The sequence below is a fragment of the Chanodichthys erythropterus genome, chromosome 21 (assembly GCF_024489055.1).
Source record: "Chanodichthys erythropterus isolate Z2021 chromosome 21, ASM2448905v1, whole genome shotgun sequence".
NCBI lineage: Eukaryota > Metazoa > Chordata > Actinopteri > Cypriniformes > Xenocyprididae > Chanodichthys > Chanodichthys erythropterus.
This window is the reverse complement of record NC_090241.1, coordinates 36,624,413-36,641,337: the sequence shown is the minus strand read 5'-3', so window position 1 is coordinate 36,641,337 and position 16,925 is coordinate 36,624,413. Positions and strand designations below refer to the sequence as shown.

The 16,925-nt window shown below is 38.6% G+C and overlaps 1 protein-coding gene across 2 annotated transcripts in view; it reads right to left on the bottom strand.

Moving 5' to 3' along the window:
- The window catches only part of ppp1r16b (protein phosphatase 1, regulatory subunit 16B), a 56,232-nt gene extending 46,449 nt beyond the window's left edge, over nt 1-9,783 (bottom strand). For both annotated transcript variants that reach the window (XM_067373193.1, XM_067373194.1), the window contains exon 1: nt 9,672-9,783. The gene's annotated coding sequence lies outside the window, so the exon portion shown is untranslated. The remainder of the gene's footprint in view (nt 1-9,671) is intronic.
- Nucleotides 9,784-16,925: the final 7,142 nt, after the last annotated feature.

Below are 16,925 nucleotides of genomic sequence, written 5' to 3'. Positions count from 1 at the left end.
TGGACAAAAAGCAAAGGCTTCAAGCTATAAATGAATGAAAATATGGATGCCGGCGGCATCTCCTCTTCGAATAATGCGTACGCATGCAGAACCTCATGGATATCTACTGCTGTGCAAACTTCTCCGGCAGTGAGTGCTGTTCACCGTCAAACACACACACACACACACTCCTCCTGCCTGGTACAGGAAGGTACAAGTAAAGGCCGCGAGAACGAAGCACTCAAAATATCTGACACCAAACCCCATTAAGCTTAACCTTTGGGGCAAATAAACAATCAAGCCTCTGAAGAAGGGCAGATGTGAAGGTTCCTGTGTGAGAACTGCTTTAGCCTCTAGATTAATAATGAAACTTCATAAACAAAAGCTACACATGAGATTTACACCATCACTGTTATTTCAAAGAAAGCACTAACTGACTTTCACACTTTAACCCTGCACAAAGCAACGTCTTACACTTGGGCCATTCAGTGTCAACCTAACCAGAGGTCCCCGGATCACATTTTTGATTTTGTTAATAGTTTTTCTGTAGAAAGACAAACATAAATAGAGATGAAAGCCAAAATATTAAATGTCACAGATGTATATTTACTGAGTAATCCAGTGTTTTGTAGAGGAGGATCGCCTGAGATTTGGAGCTAAATTAGAGGGGTGTAAAAATGACTTTATAAAGATGACAGCATCATTATTTTATTTTCACACAGAGATTGGTAGATCTATTAGTAAAATCTGTTGACTTTATCAATCTGTGTTTCATTATATGCCAATGGCGACTGTTCAAAAATGGGGAAAAAGCACTTCTTGTGTTTTTTTGCCTCAAGTTTGCATGACTGTAACTCAAGAAGTATTAAAGATAATTTAATATCCTTTTAGATTCTGGTTCTTAACAAACTTTTCTTTTGGTTTCTTCATTGTAAAAGCTCTCAATAGTTCAATCCCACAGATATGGAGATCTTAATGCAGCTCCATGAGTAATTTGTACACATTTTCAGTGGTCAAAAACTAAACGTGGGTCACTTTGCATATGGATGATAATGTTTTATTTTAAAGAGGAATATCTGAAGAACAAATAATGTTGAAACTAGAAATATATCTCATGTTTTTCTATCATCTCAATTGCGTAGAACATTCCTGTCTGAGTGCCATAAATGTTCCTTTTCCAAAGTTTGCATGCCTGTAACTCTAAAAGTATTCAAGATATCTTAATATCCTTCTAGATTCTCATTTTTAATAAACTTTTCTTTTGGAATCTTCATTTTTAAGGGCCTATAATAGTTCAGTCCCATAGATATTGGGACCCCAATGTGACTAAATTGTTGAATTTTACCCATTTTCAATGGTCAAGGACCAAATGCCAAGTTACAGTTAGTTGTTTAGGTAAGGAATAACTAATGACAGGCAGTTGAATTAATTAGAAAAATAATGCAACCGCGGCCACAATGTGAAATGGGTGTGCATTATTTTTCTAATAATTCTGTTTATACTACACTTACCACGCCTCAAGACATTGTTTAATTTCAGGACATTTGTCTGGTTTTTGTACTTAAAACGCTTGTGTGTGGGACTAATTTCTTATGCATCTCATACCAAACCTCTGTTGCCAATTCCAAGATGTCATTTTAAGTAAGTTAGATGCTTTATTGTCAATGAACACAACGCAATAACATTTGGTGTGTCAACTCTCAGAGAGTGAGCGACACTTAAACATATATGCAGATGAACGTGAAACATTTTTACACAATTAAACATATAAACTGATTGAATATTAACATGTATATAAGTCCATGGTGACATTTCCACAGATGCACAAGGAAACAAGCTGTAAATATGCAAATAAGCACGTTAACATAGAGCAAACCCAATGCAACCGGACTACCCAAGAAAAACACATATAATGTCACAGGCCAATGTTAAAGAGAGTCCATGTACACGTTTAAACGAATATATAAAGGATTAATCGAACACAAGTTGGGTTGAAAATGGACAAACCCAGTGATTGGGTTGTTTTAACCCAGCAGTTGGGTTAAATGTTTGCCTAACCTACTGGTCAGCTTTATTTAACTCAACTATTGTTTAAAAATAACTCTATGGCTGACATAAAATGAACCCAAAATAGGTTGTAAAATAAAAATAAGACATAATTACTAGAGGCAATAATAATAATCAAAAGGTGAACTTGTATAAGCAATTTAATGTTTATTGTCTAATTATTATTCATTAAAATTCATTTATTAAACATATTAATGTTGATTTCCAACATACTTTGGGTTAAAACAACCCAATTGCTGGATTTGTCCATTTTCAACCCAACTTGGGTTGTTTTTAACCCAGCATTTTTATAGAGAACTATTAAATTGCAAGTAAACTGGAAGATTCACATTGGTTTACCACATTTGTTGAGGATTTACAGTATAAAGCAACCTCTTGAACTTGCTGAGTATGTGAAACACCAGCGTTAAGTCAATGGGATGAAATGATGAACCTTCATCCTCATCAAATCTGACTCGCGTGTCCTTATCAGAATTATATAACTCTAACGACACACATCCTCCATTACAGCTGATGTTTCTACTCCAATATGACGGTGCAGCAAAAACGATGAGGAACTGTTTATACTGAGTAATGCTGACACATGCGTTTATGGCTAGACTATAACTAAATATGTCAAAACCACCAGAATGCATCAGAATCTAAACATCAAATCACTGTTAATGTTGATTATTTCATGTAACTGCATGAAACACAAGAACTACAGCAGCAGACTGGGACATGCATGTAATCTTTGGAGTGGTTGTGTGTGTTGGCTCGTGTTCACCCAACAACAATGCAAGGAAAGTCTTCTACAAAGTCTCTTCGGCACCAGCAGCTTCCTCACACACACAGTTACTGGCCCGGCCTGTGAGGTCATTTCCTGTACAGGATGCAATGCTATATCCGATTGGCTGACGGCCTCATTAATAGGGGCACATGGGGCAGAAATGTATGTAAACACACAAACAAGCACATTCATACACAAAGTCTGATGGCGCTCTTGGGTAAAACTCACAGCCGACTGCGCAGCATCAACCATCAGCTACGTCAGACTGTACGATATTCGACAAAAGATCACAATTAACAGCATTCTGACAAGCCTTTTGACACATAAAATCAAAAAAGCCCTGGTGTTTATTTGAGCATGGTTTGCATGGAAAAGAAAAAAAATAACAGTGTGTGTCATGGCACAGCAAAAAAAGGGGATTTGTGAAGCAAAATAATAGTTTAATGCAACTAATCAACCGTTGTATGTCTCACTACACAATACAAGGCTGACATAAAAATAACATAAGCCTTTTACAACACTGCTTTATAGCTGAGCTGCTTCAACTTTGTTTCATAAATGACGAATTTTGCAACATCGACACTGTTATTGAACTGAACTGAATCAACATTAAACTGAAATGACACTATTGTCTTTTCAGAGCTGATTTACTGCAGATTTTGTCTCATTTGGAGAAGTTTGCTTCATTTAGTCTGTTATTTACCTGTTTATCTGCTTTGTTTAGAAAAAATAGTAGGCTAAATCGTGTAATTTACTAATTTGTTCCCTTGATTTATAAACCATGCACACAATTTAGCAAATCGAGGGAACGGAATAGTAAATAGTGCGCACGAGTTTGCAAATCGAGGGAATGGAATAGTAAATAGTGCACACGATTTTGAAAATCAAGGGAACGGATTAGTACATGCACACGATTTAGCAAATCGAGGGAACGGGATAGTAAATAGTGTGCATGATTTAGCAAATCAAGGGAACAAAATAGGAAATAGTGCGCACAATTTAGCAAATCGAGGGAACAGAATAGTAAATAGTGCAAACGATTTTGCAAATCAAGGAACGGATTAGTACATAGTGCACACAATTTAGCAAATCGAGGGAACGGGATAGTAAATAGTGCACACAATTTTGCAAATCAAGGGAACAAATTAGTACATAGTGCACACGATTTAGCAAATCAAGGGAACAGAATAGTAAATAATGCGCACAATTTAGCAAATCGAGGGAACAGAATATTAAATAGTGTGCATAATTTAGCAAATCGAGGGAACGGGATAGTAAATAGTGCGCACAATTTAGCAAATCGAGGGAACGGATTAGTGAATAGTGCGCACAATTTAGCAAATGGAGAGAACGGATTAGTAAATAGTGCGCACAATTTAGCAAATCGAGGGAACGGAATAGTGAATAGTGCGCACGATTTAGCAAATCAAGGGAACAAAATAGTAAACTGTGCGCACAATTTAGCAAATCAAGGGAACAAAATAGTAAACTGTGCGCACAATTTAGCAAATCGAGAAAACAGATTAGTAAATAGTGCGCACAATTTAGCAAATTGAGGGAACAGAATAGTAAATAGTGCGCACAATTTAGAAAATGGAGAGAACGGATTAGTAAATAGTGCGCACAATTTAGCAAATCGAGAAAACGGATTAGTAAATAGTGCACACAATTTAGCAAATCAAGAAAACTGATTAGTAAATAGTGTGCACAATTTAGCAAATCGAGAAAACAGATTAGTACATAGTGCGCATAATTTAGCAAATGGAGGGAATGGGATAGTAAATAGTGCACACGATTTAGCAAATCGAGAAAACGTATTAGTAAATAGTGCACACAATTTAGCAAATCGAGAAAACGTATTAGTAAATAGTGCACACAATTTAGCAAATCGAGAAAACGTATTAGTAAATAGTACACACAATTAAGCAAATCGAGAAAACGTATTAGTAAATAGTACACACAATTTAGCAAATCGAGAAAACGTATTAGTAAATAGTGCACACAATTTAGCAAATCGAGAAAACGTATTAGTAAATAGTGTGCACGATTTAGCAAATCAAGGGAACAAAATAGTAAATTGTGCGCACGATTTAGCAAATCGAGGGAACAAAATAGTAAATTGTGCGCATGATTTAGCAAATCGAGGGAACTAAATAGCAAATTGTGCGCACGATTTAGCAAATCGAGGGAACGGAATAGTGAATAGTGTGCACGATTTAGCAAATCGAGGGATCAAATAGTAAATAGTGTGCACAATTTAGCAAATCAAGGGAACAAAATAGTAAATTGTGCACACTATTTTGCAAATCGAGGGAACAAAATAGTATGTTGTCCACACGATTTAGCAAATTGAGGGAACGAAATAAACGTTTTCTTGCATGTCGTACTTCATAGCTTTGAAACAATCTGTATTGCGTGAAGAGCTATAGAAATAAAGCTGACTTGTCTTGACAATTACTGAAATTTGCGTTGCATTGCAAAAATCAGAGGTAGAAACTGCAGCACTGCATCATCTACATGCACTGACACACACATAGTGTCTTAATCTGATCCGCCCATGTTAAGCTGTAAACCGCGGTGTAAACAGGTCTGTACTCAGATTAAAGCAGCACACTGTAAACTCGGGTCACTGTTAAACTGAACGTCTCCAGGCAAACACAGATTATGCAGCCGCAGGTGTTTATGGACCGTTTAGAAAACAGCTTTTGATGTCAATCACGGCGTGTGGAACATATTAATTCATAAAGACGACGTCTGTTTTACCCAGCCATCCTGCTGTTAATATTGCATGAGTAACAATCTCATTTCTGCTGCTGGAATTATTCAACAGCACAAGCTTGCACACCAACACCAAATCAAAACACTATCACACATGCATGCAAATGTACACTCCCAAATCAACAACATCAAAGGGATCAGCATGGGACATTTTCACATGGCAACTACTTATATCAAGCACAGTAATAATTAACTAAAGATGTGTTCACAACACACTTAAAAAAAATATTTTACGATACTGTTCAGTTTATTTAAAAAAAAAAATAATTAATTTAAAACCTATTAGGTTTCTCAATTGCATTGTGTCAAACTGACTTGAAACAGTTGCGTTTTGGCTCAACTCAATACTTTCATTTTGAAAGAACATGTTTCAATTTAGTAGGCCAAGAATAACTTTTGATGCTTGTTCATTTTACTTAAGTAAATGAAGTTAATGCAACATGATTCTTTTCAACCACTTAATCCAGTTGAGTGCATAAATGATTTTAGTTGAGTTAAAATAGCATTACTGAAACTAGTAACAGGCTTTCCCCTTCCCATCATCCCATCAAATTAAGAATGTTAACCTGATTCAACTAAATGGCACTGAATTAATGTTATGTAATAAGGTTAATTTGACATTTTTTAACGGAAATTGTTCTAATCTCTATCGCACTGCGAAGAAAACTGGCAAAACAATAGGTTTCACACTTTTGGTCACATGCTGTTACAAAAAACTGTGCTTGAGTATTCTATTAAGCGACAGTGAACCGCAGAGGAAGAATCCGGACAGTCAAAAATCTGAACAGCTGTTTGAAAACATGTACTGTTTGATTTCCTTTCTTGTCTGTCATGAGTGGGTGTCAGAAACTGAAAGTTACGTAGCGCTTTGTGTCCCAGAGTAGCCGAGATATTTTCGCTTTTCTAAAAGTGCCATATACGGTCTAAGACAGGGCCTTAACCACCATAGACATAGAGCGGGACAAGACCTCCCAATGATTAGAAATGGCCTAATGGCCTAGAATTAGACCTACAATTTCCTTCACTATTCTGTTTCTTTATGCTTTATTAAAAAAAATTGGTCCCCCCCAACGTTCAAGACATGGTTACAGCCTTGGTCTAAGAGTGAATCTGCATTTTCATTCAGCTGTAGACAAACTGAATGTGAAAATCAGACCAACATTTGTTTCGAAGTCGTATGACTTGCGAACTAGCGATAGACCTTTACTTAAAGGATTAGTTCACGTATAAATTACATTTTCCTGATAATTTACTCACCCACATGTCATCCAAGATGTTCATGTCTTTCTTTCTTCAGTCGAAAAGAAATTAAGGTTTTTGATGAAAACATTCCAGGATGTTTCTCCATATAGTGGACTTCAATGGACTCCAAACGGTTGAAGGTTAAAATTTCAGTTTCAGTGCAGCTTCAAAGAGCTTTAAATGATACCAGACGAGGAATAAGAGTCTAATCTAGAGAAACCATCAGACATTTTCAAAAAAAAAAAAAATTTTTTTATACATTTTAACCATAAATGCTCATCTTGAACTAACAGTCTTCTTCTTCTCTATTAGAATTCCAGCAGTGTAGATGCTGTTAAGCGTATTACTGCCCTCCACAGGTTAAAGTTTGAACTAAATTGTCATAGACAATATGCTAGTGCAAGTATATAACAATTAGTTCAAACTTTGTAATACACATAGCAGTGTCTACACTGCCAGAATTCAATAGAGAAGAAGAGAGCTAGATGAGCATTTATGGTTAAAATGTATTGAGAGATGTATTGACTCGAAAATGAGTGATGGTTTCTCTAGATAAGACTCTTATTCCTCATCTGGTATCATTTAAAGCTCTTTGAAGCTGCACTGAAACTGTAATTTTACCTTCAACCGTCTGGAGGCCATTGAAGTCCACTATATGGAGAAAAATCCTGGAATGTTTTCATCAAAAACCTTCATTTCTTTTCGACTGAAGAAAGAAAGAAAGACATGAACATCTTGGATGACATGGAGGTGAGTAAATTATCAGGAAATTTTAATTTGAAAGTGAACTAATCCTTTAAGTACTGTGATGTACATCCGAGTGTAACGGATTATCAAAAAAGAAAAAACAAAGTAGGGCAGGGACTTCTAAGCATTGGTTGTCGATTGGCTGTTGAGATGTGGGCGTGGCACTCAAAAATGGAAGTGGTGAGCTTGCCGTCGATTTAAACGGTTTAAGCGGGCTACATAATTGGAGAAGTCCAACATACGTCACCAGAGAGTAGTTTGTCATTTCACAAGATGAAATTGCAAGCTCAAAAATGTAAAATAAGCATGGATAAATCAATGCATTTAGAAAAAAGATGAATTTACATTTCGTGCCGACTTTAAAATGGGGCGACGTCTGCAGCAGGGAAGATAAAATCTGTCTGACAGCTGACAGTGTGTGTGTGCAAGCATTCAAGACAGCGCCGCAGGTAGACACGCCATGACAGAACACTGTCAAGTGGATCAAACAGGCAGAACGAAACTCTTCCTCCAGCAGCTGAAGGGTGTGGATCTGCTTCAATCACACACATATGTACCTGAACACTTCATGATGCATTTAAAGGTCACAAAAACTCTCACAAATGCACCTGATCAAAAGAGAAACTTAAATGCCACTGAAGCCTTGCTGTTTAAAGGACAGCGTCTTCAACAGGGTGTACAATCGTGACCAGACATCTCAATCTAGAATACATTCTTGAGCGAGGTTATCTGTCTCTTTAGGCATTCAATATTCAACATGCACATTCCCAAATTATTGTTAATATGTATTTCATTTTTCCAGGAGATCATTGCTTCTACCTTCAGTTAAACTGATAACAGTGATTGTAAATTAATTGCCTAAATGATTACATTATTTGCTAACTGCAGTCTTTAAATTGTAATGTTGACATGCATTCTCTGTAAAGCTGCTTTGAAACGATATGTATCGTGAAAAGCGCTATACAAATAAATGTGAATTGAATATTAAATAAATGCAAAGTAACCCATTAATAACCCAAAGCCGTTAAGTGTACAAGTTTATTAAGAGGAAAAGGAAACTGCAGCTGATGTAAGTGATAAATAGATTGCATTTAAAAAAAAAAAAAAAAAACATTATTATTTCAGTCTTTCTACTTTAAATTTTAATGTTTAAGTCAACGTGTTTTATTGTAATTATTGTTTGTTTAATTTACTAGCAATTTTCTGATGAAAATTGATTCAAAGTAAATCTTTTCAGTGATCTTTTTGGATGTCAAGGGGGGTCAGAATCTCTCGACGGATTATTTTCTTTGAGAAATAATGAATCATCGATGATTTGAACTTAAAGAGTCTCTTTCACTAAGAAAAAGGTGGAAAAAACACGGTTTTGAGTCATTATTGGGTATTTTTGAAGTATCATCTAAATGTCATTAAGGTCAAGCATTTATAAAACAAACATACCATTATATGACCACCCTACTTTTTAACAATGTTTACATTCCACAAATGTTTTAAATGGAAACTAGTCGAGTTTTGAATGATTGTCAAACATATTTAAATAACGGTAACTTTACTGAGGTAACAGCGAACAAACCATTCAATATTAAACATATTATTAACAATATTCTTTTTTACAAAACTATAACACAGTTCGACGTTGCAATAAAAAAAGCGTCGCGTCAGAACGTGAGGACAGAAATAACGGTTGCCCATTCCACGCGCGCGCAAATCAATACGAATATCGATTTATTGATTTATCAGAGATCGATGCGCATACAGACAGACAACATCACCCCGACTGCGAGCCAACTTGACCAACAACTCAAACCAAACACATTCAGAAACACTGCTGAAGCCGCATCGCGTGTAAATGCCGCAGTAGAAAGTACACGAGCAAAACGAGCCGTTTAACGGACACAAGCGCCGACAAAGTTGCTGAGGAGCGAGAGGAGGCGGCTGGAACGACCTCCCTTCCTCCCTCCCGTGTCTGACTCCGACAGCCGCCGATGAGGCGACAAGCCCGCGTTGTTTTCTTTCCAACAGTTCCTGCAGAGATTCGCGGGGAAATAAGTTTTAGCGGCAGAATCCATGGTGACGTGTGCTTACTTACCGCGCGCCGAAAGCCGTTATATTCCAAATGTATGTCGCGGGAAAGTGCGCTGATGTGTGGCGCGTGAAGTGAAGGACGCTGAAGAGCTCGAGCTTCAGTCTGAAGTCACTCCTTCCGGGCGGGGCCAAAAACAGCGGCTCAATTCACTCACATCCTACAGGAAATTACTTTCATCTTCTTCACGTATCTGTCTGCTGCTGTTGTTGTTGTTGTTTTTGAAGTCACCGTGAAATCAAAATTGACCACTCTTATTTTTTTATGGAGTACTGCAGTGTTTATTAATAAATAATTATTTCTTTTTTTTTATTCATGTCCTCTCACTGGTTTATGAGGCTCTTTGAAGACGAAATGGCTTGCTGGAATTATTTTTTTAAAAACACAGATTGAATTTTCTCGGATTAATGTTAAATTAAAGCATTAACAAAACAATCAAACACCACTGAAAATCAAATTATAGTTAATAAACTTACAAAAATCAATCCAGAATAATTTTGTAGGCTATAAGGACAGTTAAAAAATATATTAAAGGTGCCGTAGAAAGCTTTTTCACAAGATGTAATATAAGTCTAAGGTGTCCCCTGAATGTGTCTGTGAAGTTTCAGCTCAAAATACCCCATAGATTTTTTTTTAATTCATTTTTTTAACTGCCTATTTTGTGGCATCATTAAATATGCGCCGATTCAGCCTGCGTCCCCTTTAAATGCTCACGCTCCCCGCCCCCGAGCTCGCTACTCTATAATACATTGCATAAACAAAGTTCACACAGCTAATATTACCCTCAAAACGGATCTTTACAAAGTGTTCATCATGCAGCATACCCGATTATGTAAGTATAGTATTTATTTGGATGTTTACTGCGGCTAATGGAGCTAGAGCTAAAATTACACACTGTTGGAGAGATTTATATAGAATGAAGTTGTGTTTATGAATTATACAGACTGCAAGTGTTTAAAAATTAAAATAACGACATGACTCTGATCTCTGTGAATACAGTAAGAAACGATGGTAACTTTAACCACATTTAACATTAGATTTACATAAGAAGGAGGAAACAATGGTGTTTGAGACTCACTGTATGTCATTTCCATGTACTGAACTCTTGTTATTCAACTATTCCAAGGTAAATTCAATTTTCAATTCTATGGCACCTTTAAATTCTCTTCTCTGATGACTTGTTTACTGGCACGAGGGCGGGGCAACCTGTCACTCACATGAGATCCACCAATAGCAAACCACAACCATCCAATCAATTCACCACGGACAAAATCAAGCCCCGCCCTACATTCATTCTTGTTCGAGAAGCCGTTTCACTCGGATATACGTGACAAAAGAGAATAATTATTGTTAACATTTAATCTGTGCAGCCCAATGAGTCTCAAAAAGCAAAATGTGCCATTCCCATACCTAAAATACATATTTTACAGTCACTGTTATGGAAAATAAAAAGCACTTTATTGTAACGATCACAAAACTTAACATCTACCACAGTTTTATCATTGGTAGAATATAAAAATTTCAATGCAAGCATTTCAGTCAAATATAATTTATGCAATTGACATTATATTAACCTGCGGGGGGAAACATCAGCCTGCAGAAACTGTTTAAAAGTATTCCAATTCTGCAGGAAAACCGCAGACTTGGCAACAAAAAGCAAAAGCAAATTGTGTCTATATCTCATTTAATCCTTTGACAGGGTAAAATCGATGTAAAATAAAACAATTTCCTTACTTTGTTGGTTATTATGTACTCATTCTACTGATGAAAGTACTATGATTTCAGAACCTACAACAGTATTTTTTGTAAACTATTATTTATTTAAATATATTTAAAAATGTTAATTTTTATTTTCAAATGTTCATCCTAACAACGAACTCCCTTGCAACACCTCAGCAACAACCCTGAACTCCCAAGCATCATCCTAACAATAACTCAAAACTCCCTAGCAACAACCCAGAACTCCCTAGCAACATCTTAGAAACAACCTCCCTTGCAACACCCTAGCAACAACTCATAACTCCCTAACAACACCCTAGAAACCCCTCGGAACACATCATGACAACAGGTTTTGTTCAGTGACGCAACACTCAGAAAGTGTCCAAATGTAGTTAAAGTTATTTAAAGATATTTGAAAATGGTAATTGTTTTTTTTGTTTGTTTTTATATGTGTGTGTATGTATATATATATATATATATATATATATATCATTATTTTGCTTTTAAATAGATTTTTAAAGTCAAAGTCTGACACTATGATATTTAATATGCAACTTTTTAAAAACACAGAATAACTGTACAGTAACCGAAATTAACTTTTTGATTAAGCGGTGAAATCTGCCCCATTAAATTGATTTCCAGGGGCACTGATGAAGCTTTTATGAACATCATTTTGTAATATACAAGCGATATGTTTATATAAAACAGGCTTGAGACCATTTAAAGTTATTAGTGTGTATCGAAATGAAAAAGATGCAATGTGGAAAACTGCATTTGATATTCTACTGGTCTCGCCGCATATCCTAAAAAACTAGGTCAGCACTGTGTGTTTGACTGAGAGTCGCAGGCGTGTGTGAGTGTGTGTTTCACATCCTCTCAAGATGGTGACTGAGTGCGTCTCTCATCCAGTCTAGTGCTCTGTGCATGTTTGATAAGCATCATCATCATCATCATCATCCGTCTCCTCCACTTCTGTTGTATAATGTGCATGTCACAGACAGACGGTTTCCCCGCAGAGAGAGAGAGAGAGAGGGTGGGGAGAGACACTAGTGATTATGGGATACATACACGCTGGTTCTTATTTGAGAGGCAAGCCATACGAATATTGAAAGAGCATGAGAATAATAATGTTAGTTCATCATGCCTGTAACACCTTGATTTGTCTGCTTACAGTGCGCTATTTCTGGGACAGGCGTAATATCTCAACCTGCTATCTGAAACTAGAGACACACACGTTTCCTCATACAGTCATGAATTCTGCTCTTGTTTTTCGCCGCATGCAACATTGGAATTCCTGCAGGCTTCTGTATCCATAATGCTGCAAATCATCCCGTCACCTGCTTCTCTAACAGTTGCTTTGCTCCGTATCGATTTGTTCTGCAGGCTGAACAGGCCTGTGAGGGTCCAGATGTGCACTTCATCAAGGCGTCCCATCGAGACCTTCATCATGTCAGTGTGTCTTAAATCATGTCCATCTGCTTAAGCACCCTCCACACAATCCATTACATATCGATTAGAGCCGCATCGATTGCAATTATGCACATGCTTGTATTCTACTAGTGATGATGGTAAATTGAGTTATGTCTGCACAGAAGTACTGTGGATCGTAAACTACACTAAAAGCTTCGTCAATCACAATCTTCGACCTTTAACCACACTAATCTTTCTTTCTGTTTTCCTTCATTTGATTTAAGTCTCATCAGAACATGAGCACTTGACTGAGAGCGCAACAACAACATGAACTTGATTCAGCTCTTTGTCAGGTCAACTCAGCCATCATGATGCTGTGCAATGTGTGTGTGGAGAGAATATGAATAGTTAAAGAGGATTTTGAAAGCTCCTCTCACAGATGTCCGGAGCTCCTCAGAGATGCTCTCGGTTTCTGTCTGTCAGACTTCACGCAACTCTGAGCATGTTTTGAAAGGTTTTTTGGATTTTCTGTAAAATCAGACCCACCAGTGGTAAACTCTCATGAATAAAACACCAGAGCATTGGAGTCCAATCCAACTGCAGCAACACGTACTGAACAACAGCTTGCTATTGAAGTCTTCATTCAAGATGCCTAATCCATAATCTCATAATGCTTGTTAGATTTTATAAGCTCAACAAACAGCTTTCTTTAAACACCTCTGACCACGTCTGCAAAGTTAGCAGTGTTTACTAAGACCTGTAAGCAGCTACTCTGAACATGTTTACATTTGCAATTAAGCATTTGGCAGACGTTTTTATCCAACTGCATTCAAAGTAAACATTTTATCAGTTCTTACATTCCCTGGAAATCAAACCAATGCTCTACTGTTTGAGCTACAGGAATAAACTCCCAAACAACAACCCAGAACTCCCTATCAACATCTTAGAACTACTTAGCAGCACCCTAGCAACAACTCAGAACTCCATTGCCACACCCTAGCAACAACCCAGAACTCCCTATCAACAACTTAGAACTCCTTAGCAGCATCCTAGCAACAACTCAGAACTGCATTGCCACACCCTAGCAACAACCCAGAACTCCCTATCAACAACTTAGAACTCCTTAGCAGCACCCTAGCAACAACTCAGAACTGCATTGCCACACCCTAGCAACAACCCAGAACTCCCTATCAACAACTTAGAACTCCTTAGCAGCACCCTAGCAACAACTCAGAACTGCATTGCCACACCCTAGCAACAACCCAGAACTCCCTATCAACAACTTAGAACTCCTTAGCAGCACCCTAGCAACAACTCAGAACTCCACTGCCACACCCTAGCAACAACCCAGAACTCCCTATCAACAACTTAGAACTCCTTAGCAGCACCCTAGCAACAACTCAGAACTCCACTGCCACACCCTAGCAACAACCCAGAACTCCCTATCAACAACTTAGAACTCCTTAGCAGCACCCTAGCAACAACTCAGAACTGCATTGCCACACCCTAGCAACAACCCAGAACTCCCTATCAACAACTCAGAACTGCATTGCCACACCCTAGCAACAACCCAGAACTCCCTATCAACAACTTAGAACTCCTTAGCAGCACCCTAGCAACAACTCAGAACTCCACTGCCACACCCTAGCAACAACCCAGAACTCCCTATCAACAACTTAGAACTCCTTAGCAGCACCCTAGCAACAACTCAGAACTCCACTGCCACACCCTAGCAACAACCCAGAACTCCCTATCAACAACTTAGAACTCCTTAGCAGCACCCTAGCAACAACTCAGAACTGCATTGCCACACCCTAGCAACAACCCAGAACTCCCTATCAACAACTTAGAACTCCTTAGCAGCACCCTAGCAACAACTCAGAACTGCATTGCCACACCCTAGCAACAACCCAGAACTCCCTATCAACAACTCAGAACTGCATTGCCACACCCTAGCAACAACCCAGAACTCCCTATCAACAACTTAGAACTCCTTAGCAGCATCCTAGCAACAACTCAGAACTGCATTGCCACACCCTAGCAACAACCCAGAACTCCCTATCAACAACTTAGAACTCCTTAGCAGCACCCTAGCAACAACTCAGAACTGCATTGCCACACCCTAGCAACAACCCAGAACTCCCTATCAACAACTTAGAACTCCTTAGCAGCATCCTAGCAACAACTCAGAACTGCATTGCTACACCCTAGCAACAACCCAGAACTCCCTTGCAACACCCTAGCAACAACTCAGAACTGCATTGCCACACCCTAGCAACAACCCAGAACTCCCTATCAACAACTTAGAACTCCTTAGCAGCATCCTAGCAACAACTCAGAACTGCATTGCTACACCCTATCAACAACTTAGAACTCCTTAGCAGCACCCTAGCAACAACTCAGAACTGCATTGCCACACCCTAGCAACAACCCAGAACTCCCTATCAACAACTTAGAACTCCTTAGCAGCACCCTAGCAACAACTCAGAACTCCACTGCCACACCCTAGCAACAACCCAGAACTCCCTATCAACAACTTAGAACTCCTTAGCAGCACCTAGCAACAACTCAGAACTCCATTGCCACACCCTAGCAACAACCCAGAACTCCCTTGCAACACCCTAGCAACAACCCAGAACTCCCTTGCAACACCCTAGAAACAACCCATAACACCTTAGCAACACCACAGATACATTCCAGAATTCCCTAGCAACAACTCAAAACTCCATAACAATACCCTAGCAACAACTTAGAACTCCTTAGCAGCACCCTAGCAACAACTCAGAACTCCATTGCCACACCCTTGCAACAACCCAGAACTCCCTAGCACAACCCAGAACTCCCTTGCAACACCCTAGCAACAACCCAGAACTCCTTAGCAGCACCCTAGAAACAATCCAGAAATCCCTTGCAACAACTCAAAACTCCATGACAATACCCTAGCCACAACCTAGAAACATTCCAGAACTCCTAGCAACAACTCAAAACTCCCTATCAACACCCTAGCAACAACTTTGAACTCCTTAGCAGCACCCTAGCAACAACTCAGAATTCCATTGCTACACCCTAGCAACAACCCAGAACTCCCTTGCAACACCCTAGCAACAACTCAGAACTCCCTAGCAACATCCTAGAAACAACTTAGAACTCCTTACCAACACTGTAGCAACAACCCATAACTCCTTAGCAACACCCTAGAAACATTCCAGAACTCCCTAGCAACAACTCAAAACTCCATAACAATATCCTAGTATAGTAACCCTGAACTCCAGTGGAACACCTGTAGCAACAAACAGAGCTCCCTAGCAACATCCTAAAAATGACAACCCAGAATTCCCTAGCAACTCCCAAGCAACATCCTAACAACAACACAGAACCCTACCAACACCCATAACTCTCTTGCAACACCCTAGCAACAACCCATAACTCCCTAGCAACAACTCAAAACTACCTTGCAACACCCCAGTAACAACCCAGACCTCCCATACAATACCCCAGCAACAACCCAGAATTCCCTAGCAATATCCTAGCAACAACTCAGAACTCCCTAGCAACATGCTAGCAACAACCCAGAACTCTGTAACAACTAGCAAGAACCCAGAACTCCCAAGCATCATCCTAACAACACAAAAACCCCTAGCAACAACCTAGAACTCTCCTGCAACACCCTAGCAACAACCCATAACCCCCTAACAACCCATAACTCCCAGTTGAGCAGAAAATGCAAGAAAATAAGCTCTGATATTCACATATTTTACAAAGTTAAATCGCCAGTGTTGAATTTCAGGGATTGTGAAAAACACAGCGTTATTTGTTATAATACTGTAAGGCGTGGAGTTCAGCTGCCCGTGGATTAATTTCAATAAATTTTAAATGAGACTCGAAATATTGACCCCTAATAACTTTTATTGATCAGAGTGTTAGAGCTGGGGAGGAGAGCAACACCACACACGCGCGCGCGCACTCTTCCTCCCTCGTCATCCTCTCTCTCCGGGGACTCACTCAACACCAAAATAAAAGTCCTTGACAAACCCATGCAGAAAAACAATACAATGAATATTTAACAAAAGAAACTTCACAATATTATCTGTTGATATGAAAGCACTGTGATACAGTGACAGTGTTGATCTT